Here is a 14,615-nt window from a genome sequence, read left to right on the forward strand (position 1 = left end):
TGTTCCTTCGTTCTTTGTATTTCCTGCAAGTTGACAGTTGGATCTATAGGCTTAATCATATTTTGGCTTAAATATTTTCTCTGCAGGATTGCTTCATAGATTGTGTTATGTTCTCTTATCAGGTGGCGCATAATATCTACTTTTCTTTCTTTTGGGGGGATATTGGCAGTTATGATGCTCAATGCCTATATCTGTTAGTTTATTTAGGATTGCAAAATGGAGATATTTTAATTCTGTTATTTCTTTTCATTTATTATTTGGAATCATCTATGAGGAAAAACTTCCCTATACCTACTATTTTTTCAGTCATCTAGTTTGCAGCATTATTACTAATAGAGCAAAATTATAAATAATTAAAATATGGGAAAATAGGTGATGTGGATAAATTATACTGTAGTCATGTAGTGGAATTCCACATCATTTTCTTAAATCATGTTTTAGAAGATTAGAAGAATGCCTAATTATGGAAACTGCCCAATGTATTAAATTTATAAAGCAATTTATAAAATAGCATAAAATGTTCTTAGATTTTTCCTAAACTTCTTTCATATAAGGCAAAAATTACTGAGAAAATAAAGACCAAATATTTACTTCATATAATGGTTATCTCTCAGTGGTGGAAATAGGGTTCTCTAGGTCTTCTTCTTTGTATTCTTATATATTTTTCAGCTTTTCAATAAAGATTATATATTCATTTTATAGTTACTTTTCTTACCATTTGTTCAAATGAGCAAAGCATGGTGTAGGGACTCGATATTCTCTAGTAGACTATCTTGTCTCATCTTTCAACCCATGAATTTAACCTGTAGAATGATTGTAATTGCAGAGGCACAAATAGATCACTGCAATCTAAATTAAGTGCTCTCTCCTCTAATAGCTTTTTGTGATAGGTGTATTTCTTATTATCTTTGTACACCCAGATGCTTCGCACAGGGCCTGGCACAGAGCAGCATCTGTAAAAATATGTTCACTTGAACAGGTGCTAGAGTAGGCCGACTGAGAGTCATTGCGAGACCTAACAGGTTGATTGTTCATGTCCAGTTCATTGTTGCTCTTTTATCCTGCATAACTGACCTTGAGTGAAATATTTCCACCTCTGCTTTAGAGAGCTAATGATCTCTAGTTTGGAACCTGTCGACTCCACATAGGGTAGAGTGTGTAGAATATCCCTCATTGTCTACTGAACAACCACCAGTATCTCTGGATTAGCACGTTATTCACCTAAAACCACCTCATTATATCATCTCTTGATTCTAGCAGTCGTCCATTTTTTTTATTATGTTCTAGATTGTTTTAATTAGTTTCTTGGGGAAATTATCGTGTATATGGTTTATTTTGAAACTTGATCACATCTACTTTCATGCACGTCATTATTTTGTCTACTTATGAAAACAGCAGTTGTATCTTACACTACTTAGGTTTATTTTCCTTAGTACCTAGCACTGTGTTTATTCTGATGGAAGATGCTCAATAAATTCTTGTTGAATTAGAGGGTTGCTGTTGAATTATTAGTATAAGGACTAACATTGTTACAGTCAGTAATTTTTAGGATGGAAGAGGTAGAAGAAAACAGTCTTTTACTGCATTGTCTTCATTGAGTTGCTACCAAGTTAAAATTTAGTGTGGGATTGGAAATTAAAAGTTCTTTGAAATTCTCATCATTCAAAAAATGTTTACTGAATGCCTGATATGTGCTAGGCATTATTCTAGATGCTAGAGATGTAACAGTGAAGAAAACAGACAAATTCCTGCTGTTACAGAACTTTACATTCTTGTGGATCTAATCATGTCTGGCTGCCATATGCATTCTGTGATAATGTATGATGATTTCCTAGGATCCATTAGCTACATCTTAAATATTTATATCAGATTGATCTATAATCAACTATTCATTAGCTTTTGTATGGTTTTAATGCAGGTTTTGCAATAGATTGGTAGTAAGAAGAAAGGAAAAAAAACATTTATTGAATATTCACAATTTGCCAGGTTCTCTATTAAGAATTTTGACATACCTTATCTCATTTGACTCTCATAGTAGGTCCGAAGGGCAGATTTTATTTGTTTCTTATTAACTGGGGCTCAGAGATGTTGAGAAGCTTGCCCGGCATCACATAATTAATGAGTGGCAGACCCTCATTCAAATGTAAGTCCTAATTCCAAAATGTTCCTTTCATAAGCGTTGCTATAAAGAATGTGCCATAGATTATTGGTTGTTTAGATGAATATTTCAGAATGATGTATTCGCAGGTATGGCAGATATGATATGGCTTCCTCGTGTGTGCATTATTCATTATGCTGTACTTTATACATCAGCATATCCATAAGGATCAGTGGATAACGTGGGAGTGTGTTAGGCAAAAGGTCATGTTAATGTTCATAAGTGACTTGAAATGCTTTGTCACTATTTAACAGGCAATTTAAAAATGGCACACATAAAGAACTAATAGTAGATGTTATTCTAGTTCATTATTACCATGTTTCATTGATTCTAAAAAGTTTATTTCCTGCCCACATTTTAACATTTCAGAAGTTAGGATGCCTCTAACAATTGATGTAATGTCATGGTATAATCAGCAAAAAGTTTTTTCTTTAAAGTAGCACATAAATTCACAATGTCTTAGATTTGATGAAATATTGTTAGTTACATGTTGGCAGCGCCAAAAGTATGTTTATGCATTGTATTTCCAAAAGGCTCCATAGGCCCCGTTTGAACCGTCATATTATTAATTTGTGTTTTTAATGGTGTAGATATGTTAGATAAATGCTTACACTTAAAAAATGCCTTTGTAATTTTATTTTTACTTGCTCTGCAGTATAACTGGATATTTTTGGAACATCTATTAATATGCCAGTAAACTACAGGTATATTAGGTTATAGTATGTTTTGAAGAATTACATATTATATATATTTTGTGATAATGTATAATAGTTCCAGAGGAACTATTTACTTGATTTTTCAAGTCATTAACTCATTTTCCTCTCCTTAAATATATATTTAGATAAATCACTAACTGTGATTTCAAGATTTCTTTTGATAATTAACACTAGAAGCAGGCAACCTCATATTAGTTAATATAAAATTGTAGCTTAACATTTTAATAACAAAAAGGAGATGAAAATGCCTACTTTTTTTGAGTGTAGTTCTTACTCAATCTATGTCCATGAGAATCTGATGAATTTTCTGAATGATGGGAGATTCGGCACAATTTGGAACATATATGTCTTTGATTTTCACATGTTATTCTAACTGATGTCAACAGAAGTTTTTGAATTGGCAGCCTGAAAGTAGTCTGGCATTTAATATCGAGGTACTTTGGAAGTTCAGACTTAAGGCTGAGCAAAATGATGAATTGTATTTTTTTTGACATGGTTTGCCTTTTGAAAACAGTAACAATGCTGCTGTATAATATTAGCTCTTATAGTGTTTCTTACATATCTTTAAAATATCCAAACCACAGAAAACATGTTACTGGTATTTAGGCCAAGTACTGTGTGATTGTATAAGAATTCATTTACATTGAGAAAATTAGAAATTTTAAAATATTCATTAAGAATGAATTCAGTACTGTACTGAGAAATTTCAATTTATAGTGCTTTTCTTGTTTTTTGTTTTTTGAAGTATAAATAAGGACATGAATTAAGTTTAGAGACCTTATAAAAACTAAAGCTAAAACTGTTTGAGAAAATCAACATTTTAAATCATGCTAAGTCTCTTCCTATTTTTACTCATCTTCTTGCAGAGCATTGACAAAAATATGAAATTGATTTGGTTGAAGGGTGTTAAAGAGCCGACAGCCAAATGTCACAAACAATGAATGGCTGCTGTGTTGAAAAAATCAATAGGGAGGTTAAGCTGGTCTTGTGAAAGACTTGGCAGACTGCTCTGTTCCAGGAAGATATTTGTCTTCTGGCCTTGGTTGCATGATCAAAAGGAAACCTTGATAGGTTTAATGAAGGGAGATACTGGAAAACTGACAACAGAAATATAGACACTGTGGTAAACTGTAGTGCACGTCAGTGAGTGGTGCTATTAGATACAATACATTTTTCAGCCTGAAAAAAACATTTATAGGTAGAGATGTCACAAATATTAACATTCTTTTACTTTTTCATTGATTCTTCTATCAGTTAATAAATTTGCCTGAACTAAACAAAACTTTCCATTTGGCTAAGTGTATAAAAAGATGTTAAATGTGTAAGATACAGTAATTGCTGTGTTAATTAGTAAACTAATTTTCCAAATCTGTTTACTATAACAAAAATCTGAATCAAAACAGCATCTTCATCATTCTCAGAATATATTTCCAAGGTATTAAGAAGGATCAAGAGCCTAGGTAAAAAAGACAGCCATTGACTTGTCAATGAAAATAGGAAGTCCATCAGAGAAAACCAAGATAGGATTTATGATTCATTAGTCCACTCCACAGGCGATTAGAAGATATTTTATAGAAGCATTCTCTTTTACACTTTTATTGATAAACAGTATGTTGGCCTGAAAATTTTTTCACTGTGGTTTGATCAGAGCTATATATTATGACATCTGACATTTTAACACATATGAAATAAGATTAAGATCATTTATAGATTATGTTGTTTGCAGTTTACTGTAGTTCATTGTTTATCAGCTTTATACCAAGTAATATTTTGTGTCTGCATTATTTTTTACCTGATTTTCTTGAGAACTCTTACTATATTCTAAAATCAATTATTTCCTGGGTGCTCACTGTGCATAAGATATTTTGCTAGGTACCAATATCCTTAATTAAAAGCATTTGTTATTAACTTGAGTGATTAAAAAAAATTTTTAATAGGCAGCTCCACTTTATTTTTATTAGCCATCATTAGATGTGGCAGTCTCTTTGTATAAGTCTGTGAGTGGATTTAAGGAAAAGGAATAATTAGTTTAAAATTACCAAATGTGATAATTCAGTTTAGAGAAGATGATAACCTGTTTAAAAGCAAATAAATAAAAGGAGATGAGAAAAGGGGAAGATGTCTGGCAGATTTTCTGCAAGTGGACGCTGTAATAAAAATGCCCCCTACTTTGTCGGGATGGTATTTGGAGGGCTGCTGCCATATGTTACTTTCCTTTTTAGCTGGGATTATGCCATCATTATTGCTGATAAAAGCTGTTTACTGCCTTGGCAAAGGAATGATGCTTGGAGCAGTTTTGGAAACCGCCATTCAGTTTACAAAAAAGTTCATTTAGTGCCAGATGCTAGAATCCTAGGTCTTTGTTATCTTTTCCCATTATTAGATCTATCCATTGTTTGTTTTCCCCTCTTTTATAATAGAATGTTGTTTCTTACTACCTGTTTTAATTCAAGTTGTTAATGTGAGAGATGATCTGGGTTATTACATTCCCTATGTCATAAGTGATCAGTGCTAAAGATGGGCAGTTTGACTTTCAGAATAATTGACTATATTTGGAATAAGCACTGTAAGTAAGATTACAGTTGCTACACATCAAGGAGTGGTTGATTCAGTCTTTGAATAAACTTGGCTAATGTGCAGTCTCTGGAAGCACTAAAGGTGGGTGTTGTTTTGGGTCAGTTTATCACATTATTTTCTTTTCCCTAAGATTTTATTTATTCATTTTAGAGAGAGGGGAAGGTAGGGGGAAAGAGAGGGAGAGAAACATCGATCAGTTGTCTCTCGCATGCACTGCAACTAGGGCAGGGCCCTGCAACTCAGGCATGTGCCTGACTAGGAATCGAACTAGCGACCTTTTGCTTTGCTGGACGGCATTCAACCAACTGAGCCACACAGGTCAGGGCATCACATTGTTTTTATACTGTTAGGAAACATGTTAGAATTGAAAGTGACACAAGATTCTTTTTTTCTTCCAGGAAACACTACATTCATAGTTCTTAAACCTTATTATGAGAGTATTCCATTTCCAGTTACTCCTCTGAAACTTTGCTCTGCTTCTAAACAGAATATTTTATAGTGATTGATTGGATCACACTACCTAGGAATTTGTAGATACTAATAAAAAACTTCTTTGTTGTTAATTAGCGTGTTTAGCAATACCTAGTAAGCCTTGAGTATTTACTTAGCACTTAGTATAAGGCAAGGAGATAGATTGTTTCATTTTTAATGGTTTTTATCTACATTTTATAAAGATACACTTATCTTTCAGAGTCTAAGTAAATTCTCCTCTTTCTCAATTTGCAGTACTGTCTTGTAGAATCAGTGTGTGTATGGTATGCGACTTATGATATGTGACTTATATGTCACACACTTGACCTTGGCCTTGTTGGTAATGTGCTTCACCATCTTTTTCCACACTCAGAATTTAAATTGTACTCCTGACTTGAATTTAGAATTTCTTTAAGTGCAGAAATTAACTTATAAATAATGTTGACAAATTAGGGTCTTACTGGCTTATCTCAAAATATAAATATAGTGTATAGATTTAAACATAGTTTCTCTAAGTATAATTTTACTGTTTTCTTTTTTGCTGAATGTCACCAAGAGGAAAAGGTCCAATATAGTGTAAAAAAATCACATTTTTAGTGTAGTCATTTTTAGAAAAATGCCAGCCATCTGCTAGAAAACTATACTTACTTAATAAGAATACAATGAAATATAGCCCTGGATACCACAAAGAACCCCTGCTAATTCAAACTTCTGGGTGGCTTTATGTAGGAAAAGTAAGGGAAAGTCATCTTTAAATTTATTGAAATATAACTATTAAAATTTACTCAAATGAAAAGTTTTTAGACAACATTTTACAGAATTGATACTGTACTGCTTATACTGGTTAATAGAATGGACATTAATGTGACAAACTGCATTTACTTAAACAAGAACATTAATAGGCTCCTATATACACAGCACTGTGATAGAATCCCTGGAGAGCACCAAGCTTTGTATCGAGATAGCTCTGTCCTTAGTATGATGAGTTTATTTTTAATACTAAAAATTTCAGCTGTTGAACACCCTTTGCTTCCCAAATAATAGTCTTTTAAATTGTATTTGCAAATTCGTTACTGAGAAAACCACTGATTGTAGAAATTAACATTTCTTCAGGCCTGGGGATCTAAATATGCCTGTATAATTTTCAGTGAATAAATATGTTTGATGCATTGTATTCAAATAGCTTCAACTGATAACATTTGTCTCAAATTTTTGAAAGAGTTAAAATGTTATTGCTTTCTTTTCATTTTCCATGTATGTAGTCATGTTCATTTGTCCTCATAAGCATTGCAATCATTGTCATTTAGGGCAGTTGACAGGTGGCTTGGGTTTACAAAGCTTGTGTTTTGGGGTCATGTTGCTTTGGGTCCCAGACCCCCAGTTTTTCTATTTATTACAATTATGACTTTGGACTACTTACTGAACTTTTCTGAGACTTTGTGTTCTCATTAATAAAATGTAGTAATATCTGTTTCTCTGGATTTTATGAAAAGAGCCAGTGAAAAAGTTGGTACCTGGTAAATAGTAGAGATTTTTGTTATCAGTGATCTAGACTGTATCAGACACGGGGTGAACAAATCAAATTAAGTTAGTTTAATTTTCTCTTTCTGGTTTATCTGAATGGTGGTCTCTGGACATGAATTCTATCTTTTTTTGATTGACTAACTGAAACCTATCCCATCTATATAATTTGTAAGATCAAGAAAAGTTTGAGATGTGACCAGCAAGACCATGGAACAAAACCAGGCAGAATGGGAATCGGAACTTTAGTTTCATTTTTAGTTTAGAATCAGTCTATGAAGGCACAACTTGAATACACTGATTTCATATTGAGCCTTTGATATTTTCACGAACACATTTTGGCAGACAAGGTTTTTCAGTTTCTTTCTGCTAATAACATATTTACAAAAATTTTAAAGCACTTTAACATATTTATAGAAACTAATTCTAATACTACTTCCTGTTAGTATATGCTTTGATAGTGTTATTTTAATTGATTTACTTTCATTTTCAAAATAAAGATTTTTTCTTTTAAAAAAGTTTCTTCCAATGATAATTATCCTCATAAAATTATTGATATCATTTTGACAGTATAGTCAAAAAAACTATGCTTTTACTAAAGCACAGTGTTACTTTTGATTAACTGTGTGTGTATTTTGTTTTTTTGTTTCTGCTTTTATTGTAATTCTGTGGGGAAAATGTGACTTTTTTCCTGTTCAGATAGATGCATCTAGAACCAAATGAGGGCAGTAAAGTCTAATAGAAAGCTTTACAAATGAAAGTTTTGTTTCTGTTTGTGCAATACCTTGTTCCCCCTTCATGTATCCTGGGAAATCATACTGATCAATAGTTCCCATTTCAGTACAATTGCAGCAAGCATTACAACTGTATAAAATTTACAACATTGTCTGCTGTAAATTTTAATTGGAAAAACCTTATAGCTTTGCTCTCTATCTTTGGAGGTTTAAAGCTATATGATTTTTTTTAAATAAAAAAATTTACAGCATAATATCTTGTCATACAATTTTTATGGACATGTAATATAAATAGGACCAAAACCATAGCCTTATTGGAAAAAAATAACTATAAAAATATATTTTAACAGTTAGTGCATTCACCATTTTTGCTATAGAAACAATGGACTTGGCAAAGTAATTTAATGAATGTTATAAATAATTATGAACAATGTCAAGCAAGGAATCTTAACAAATAAATATATTAATAAAAAGATATATTCTGTGGTTTCTGTGTCTCCCATGTGGGACCTCGTTCTGAATCAATGTGAAATACTCTGTAGAGCTAGTGTTCTGAAGTAGAAGAGTGAGTGTGAGAAAAATGTTGCTTTCTGCACAGCTTTATTTCTGTCACAGGTCAGGCGTAGAATGCTGTGTGATACAGTTATTGACTCTATCTGGGCATAAACACAAGTCCTCAAGCACCAGCCCAATTAATAATTTGCATAATTAACATGCATATTAAATAGGGACTGGCCTTGCATCTGTATTTGCAGTGATGGGGTAATGAGGGCTAACGGAGCGGCGCCTCGGGCCTGTGTTAGCAGACGTGTGGCAGTAGTAATTTTTGCTTGGATTGACAACTGCTAGACAAGCAGTCCCAGCATAAAACTAAACCCCGTTTGGCAGTATTAATCGTTGACAAACTGCTCTTAAAGCTGTAACATTGTTTCTGTCAGTTGTTTGGTTTGATGTCACTGTTAGACATAATAAATCAATAGTGTCAGAATTTGGTAATGTTTATAGCTAGCAAGGTTTATTATTTCATATGACTGTCATGTACAAGTAGTGGCTATCATGGCTGCCTCTAAATTATCAAAGACAGAGTATTGCTTAGAATATACTTCTGAAATTCTTGCTTCAATGAATTCTTTGCCATCTGGAAATGCCTTTGGTTGGTATGCTTGCCCAACTTCATTGTAATATTCATTCCTTCATGCAGTTCCATGGTTTTTAAAAGAGTATACAATTTGACTTTTTGAAAGTTGATTGGAGTTTTAAATTAGGAAGATATACCTAGCTGCCTCAACTTCACCTTCATTCAAAACCTGAGGGTATTAAGCATGTGTGACAAAGTGCAAGGGTACTGAGATTCCTCAGAGTAGGATTTTAATTTAAGAGGGTTTTAACTACATGTAGGAAAGAAATAATATAGGCAGTTGTTGTTTATAAAGAAAGTTCTTCAGAGATATTTTTTCATTAGATAAAATTCCTTTTTTACTCATTCTCCCCCTTTAATGATTTCTTCAAAAGTTTTAACATTTATATTACACTTTCTCACATCTGACCTCCATTATTAAATACTTTAAGATATTTTTCTTCATTCAGATTTCAAATGTTTTTAAAAAATATCTAAATGTGATATTATCTTTATTGTTATTTCATTAAAAGCAGTCCTATTTATAGCGCTGATGATGGAACAGAATTTTACATGTGAAAGTACTAGCTATATGTAAACATGTTTATTATGTAGCTGTAACATGTTTGCAATAAACTATAGTAAAGTAAAGACTATTGTTAGTGACTTAGAATGATGTTTCAACTAAAAATGTATATAAATACCTTGTGAGCTAATTAAGGAGTTTTATGATCTGCCAAAATCTTTTCTTTGACAAACTAATAAGCAATTCTTAGTTACTAGCATAAGAGGTATATTAGTTCAAAAAAGGTAGAGTCATTTTGGAGTGGGTCTTAGTTTGCCACAGAAACTTTCCCACTTAAAAGGAAATTATTAGAGTCAATGGTCAAATAAATATTAAGTTGTGAGCATTATAAGAACATTTTAGTAAGCATTTAATAAAAAGCGTGGTCATACTCATTGTACTTCTCATTTTTTCATGGTATCTTTAAAGCTACAATTTCAAAACTTCCCATTCATTATAGGCCTGTACATGTGAATATCATATACATTTAAGTTAGCATTGTGCTACAGGAAAACTGTATCTGAACAATAACTAGGGGCTTGGGGGGATATGAAAGTGATATTACTGTTTTTTAAAACCACTACATCTCAATGAATGGAGTTTAGACAAAACTGTTATTTCTAGAAAGTAGATGAATATTCCACTTTTGGGGACCCTACTTTTGAAAGACTTTGGCCATTCTTTTAAATGTCTTTAATGGTGGCAAATAGAAAATGAATAGCTAGAGATCATAGTAATTCAAATGAGGTGTGTGACCACTTCCTCTGCCCATTGAGTAGTCTAAGGCGTGTGTGCATGTTTACAGTCAGAGGTCAAGTAGCCCATGGAGAGTGATGGAGAGTAGTAGTACAGAGAGAAATGATAGCTGGGGTGGGGGGGAGCGGTGGGAGGGAAGAGGTAGGCCAACATTACAGAGGTGGTAAAATAAGACAGAATAATTAGATGTTTTATCATCTTTTAGGTCTCAGCTTAAATATTATCTCTTTGGAGGGTCTTTCTTAACCATTCTTGTGAGATCTTCTCTGTTATTCTAGGACTCCTTCCTTCATAGGACTTACCACAATTTGTAATTATTTTTGACTCCATAGCCCATGAAGGTAGGAACCATATCTGCTTATTTTGCAATTATATTCTTCACAGGGAAGGTAATGAGTACATGTCTGTTGTAAAACCTCAAGATGAGTGGGGGTGGGAATTTGAGAAAGAGATGTATGTCCTTAACATGAGCATTGATCTTATTTTTGGTGCTATACATACTCTTATCTCCTTAGAACAATCTTATCAGGTAGTCATTAATGCTTCCATTTTTTAGATGAGAAAATGCAAGTTCAGAGAAATGAAGTGATCTGCCAGATATCACATAGCTAGTAATGGCTGAGCTGAGATTTGCATTGTATTTTTGTAATTTCAAAGATCACAGGATATATATCACATTACCCAGGCTCTATGGAATGTGTTGTTGTGGTCAGTGTAAAAGGCAATCGACAGATTTGTAATGGAATTGCTAAGCAGAATTCAGTACTCAGTTATAATTACATGGCACGCACTTGTAGCAAAACCAGTCTGCAAATTTATGCTTTTTTCTCTAGTAATATTCCTTCATTTAAGCATAGGGACAATGAAAATATGTGTTATATCAACTTGGTGATTAGCTTGGTGAGCCCTTCTTAACTAGGATTGGCCAGTTGTCCCTCCTGTTCTAGGATGGTACCAGCTATGTACCATCCTTGGGGAACTGAAAAAATAAGTCACTCAGATAATTTTCCATCAGCTTAATTCTCTTGTGGAACCCCAGTTGTGAGAAAGGCTAAGTTTAGGTTGTATCACTGTAACAACTTCCAAACCTTCATAGCTTTAAGACAACAAAGATTTATTTCTAATACCACATCCATGTGTGGCTGTGTTAGGAAAAACCACTCAGTCCTCCTTCCTGTGTGCGTGTTTTATAGCTCACACAGAATGCTTCACTGCTGACACTTCTGGTCACCAAATGTGGGTTTTGTTTAGTTTTTTTCCATACCAAGCAATTCTCTGTAACACCAGCAGAGTGTCCTAAAATATAACTCAATTCTAACACTGTCCACCTGAAGTTAGCACCAGATCCCACATATTAAGAGCTCAGTCCCACAAGACTTGCGTCTCCCCGACTTCCCCCACTACCACCAACCCCATGCCATTGCAAGTCCAGGTTGTCTTCGGTGCTTCTGACCAATTGACTATAAGTCAGAGGTTCCCATGATGACCTCTCAGGTTCACATACCAAATATTGGGTTGGCCAAAAAGTTAATTTGGTTTTTTCCTTAAGATGGCTCTAGTAAATGCTTAGTTGTCTTTAACTTCATTCAAAAGAGTTTTGTCAGATTGTATTGTGACAGCTGTCATATCTGCGTGAATTTTTTTAAAAATTAGCAAAATTGGTGAATTTTTGTGCAGCCATTTTTATATTGAAAAGATGAAAATACACAACTTTTTCAGCATATTATGCTTTATTATTTCAAGAAAGGTAAAAATGCAACTGAAATGCAAAAAGAGGTTTGTGCAGTGTATGGAGAAGGTGTTGGGACTGATCGAATGTATCAAGAGTGGTTTGCGAAGTTTCGTGCTGGAGATTTCTTGCTGGACGATGATGCTACTCGGCGGGGTAGACCAGTTGCAGTTGATAGTGATCAAATCGAGATACTAATTGAGAACAATCCATGTTCTACCATGTGGAAGGTAGCTGACATATTCAAAATATCCAAATCAATAAAGTTACTGGTGAAAATGAAAAATGTGTCTTTTATTTTATGGAAAAAAAAACATATGGACATCTTGGCCAACCCAATAAAACAGTTGCTAAAGGGTATGAAAAGGATATAGGAAAACGGTTAGATAAGAAATACATATGGTGAGATCTGGGAGATTCCTCAGTGCAGGAGCTTCTGTCTGTATGCAAGCCAGATATATTACCCTACAGGTTCACCAACCTGTGAGCAATCTGAGCCCCTACTTTTGGGATTTTTATGAGGCCTTATCACATAGGATCAATCATTAAGTCTATTTCCAGTCTCTTTCCCCTATTTGGAGAAGTTGAGGAGTGGTTCTGAAAATTCTGAGGTTCTTAATATGACTTGGTCTTTTTGGTGACCAGCACCCATTCAGGACCCGCCCAGGATCCCAGGGTCAGAGACCAATATAAATATATATCTTATTTTACAGTGACTGTGCTCATTTTAGTCACATAGGAACCCAGGCTAACAGTGCAGCCACTCTCTCTCAAGAAGTGGCTCCTTGAGTTGTCCTCCCAGAAGTGAAGCAACTTTGGAATTTTGCCTTACTAGCAATTAAAGGCTACAGCTCAGAAGTGACAGATGATCATAAATCTTGCTTACAAATCTTTGGCCATAGTCACATAGCCAACCTGAAGGACCAGGTAGTAAAATCTGAGCATGTGCCTGGAAGGAGAGGAGAGCTGGATTATCAGTGAACGGTACTAAATGACAATCACAATTAGCACAGTAGGAATCAAAGAACTCTAGGTAGCCATTGAGAGTACTGATACTGTGATTGAATTTGGGTAGTTTGAAAGTCTGGTGGTAATCAAATATATGTTAGTGCACTGGGCAAATTAGGAAAGTTTCAGTAGGGAAAAATGACTGCTAAGTGGTATGGAGAGCCCATTTAAAGATGTTCAACATCATTGGCTGTTATGATGGCTCTTTCATATGATTGCTTCTGTTCTCTAATATTTAACTTTGCCAAGTGATTATTTTCTTCTACTTAGTACTAATCACACTTCTTAAAACCCCTAATAAGAACTTTTAAGTTCCAAAGAAATCTCTATATCCTCAAAAGTAGCAGGTGACAATGGGGAACATGGCTTGTAAACCAGTAGAGAATGAACTAAAAACTATGTTTCATGGAACAAATAGTTCTGAAAGATAATGGGGAAAGAATAAACTATTCATGGTCAAAGTGAATTTGAGAAGTACTAGACAAAGTTTGGCAGAACTCCTCAGCCTCTAAAATGCTGGTATCTTTGGCATTCCCCATAAGAATAATGCAATATGCAGCATTTTTTAAACTTATATGACTTTGCCCTGACTGGTGTGGCTCAGCTGGTTGGCCATCATCCCACAAAGGAAAAGGTCGCCAGTTTGATTCCTGCTCAGGGTACATGCCTGGGTGTTGGGTTTGGTCTCCAGATGGGGCGCTCATGAGAGGCAACCAATTGATGTTTCTTTTTTAGATGTTTTTCTTCCTCCCTTCGCCCTCTCTAAAAATAAGTAAATCTAGAAAAAGTCGTTAAATAGCCTTATGTGACATTGCCTTAAAAAAAAAAAACTCGATTAGCATCTTGAGGGACCAGTGTCAGGAGAACACCCTCTTTTAAGAAGTATTTTGGGAGTCATTTATCAGAGCACGCTGTTGGGCTGTCTAACATTGCTTAGATTATAGAGGACACAGTGAGAAGAGCCATGAGGTATCGTTTGGTTTATAGTTTATGTTTGGAAATGGGCAAATTGAGTCTCAGAGAAATTAAATTACTTACCTCTGCTCATTGCTAGTTTATCTTTCATTTTTGCCAGTTGCACATAAATGACAATAGTACTGACATTATCATACTGCTCTGAGCACAACTTCCTATGTACTCATCCACATAAACTGGCTATGATGGGATTTGAACCCAGACCTTTTGTCTCTGGAGCCTCTATAACAGAGACATTTTAGGATTGATTGATGTAAGTTTCTATAAGACCTGATGGCTCAAGGAAAC

General features: G+C 34.3%; 1 protein-coding gene across 1 annotated transcript in view; it reads left to right on the plus strand.

The window, feature by feature from the left end:
• The window catches only part of LOC128780483 (pre-B-cell leukemia transcription factor 3), a 110,941-nt gene that overhangs the window by 82,876 nt on the left and 13,450 nt on the right, over window positions 1–14,615 (plus strand). The gene's annotated exons all lie outside the window — the stretch shown is intronic.

Source organism: Desmodus rotundus, chromosome 1 (assembly GCF_022682495.2).
Source record: "Desmodus rotundus isolate HL8 chromosome 1, HLdesRot8A.1, whole genome shotgun sequence".
Lineage (NCBI taxonomy): Eukaryota > Metazoa > Chordata > Mammalia > Chiroptera > Phyllostomidae > Desmodus > Desmodus rotundus.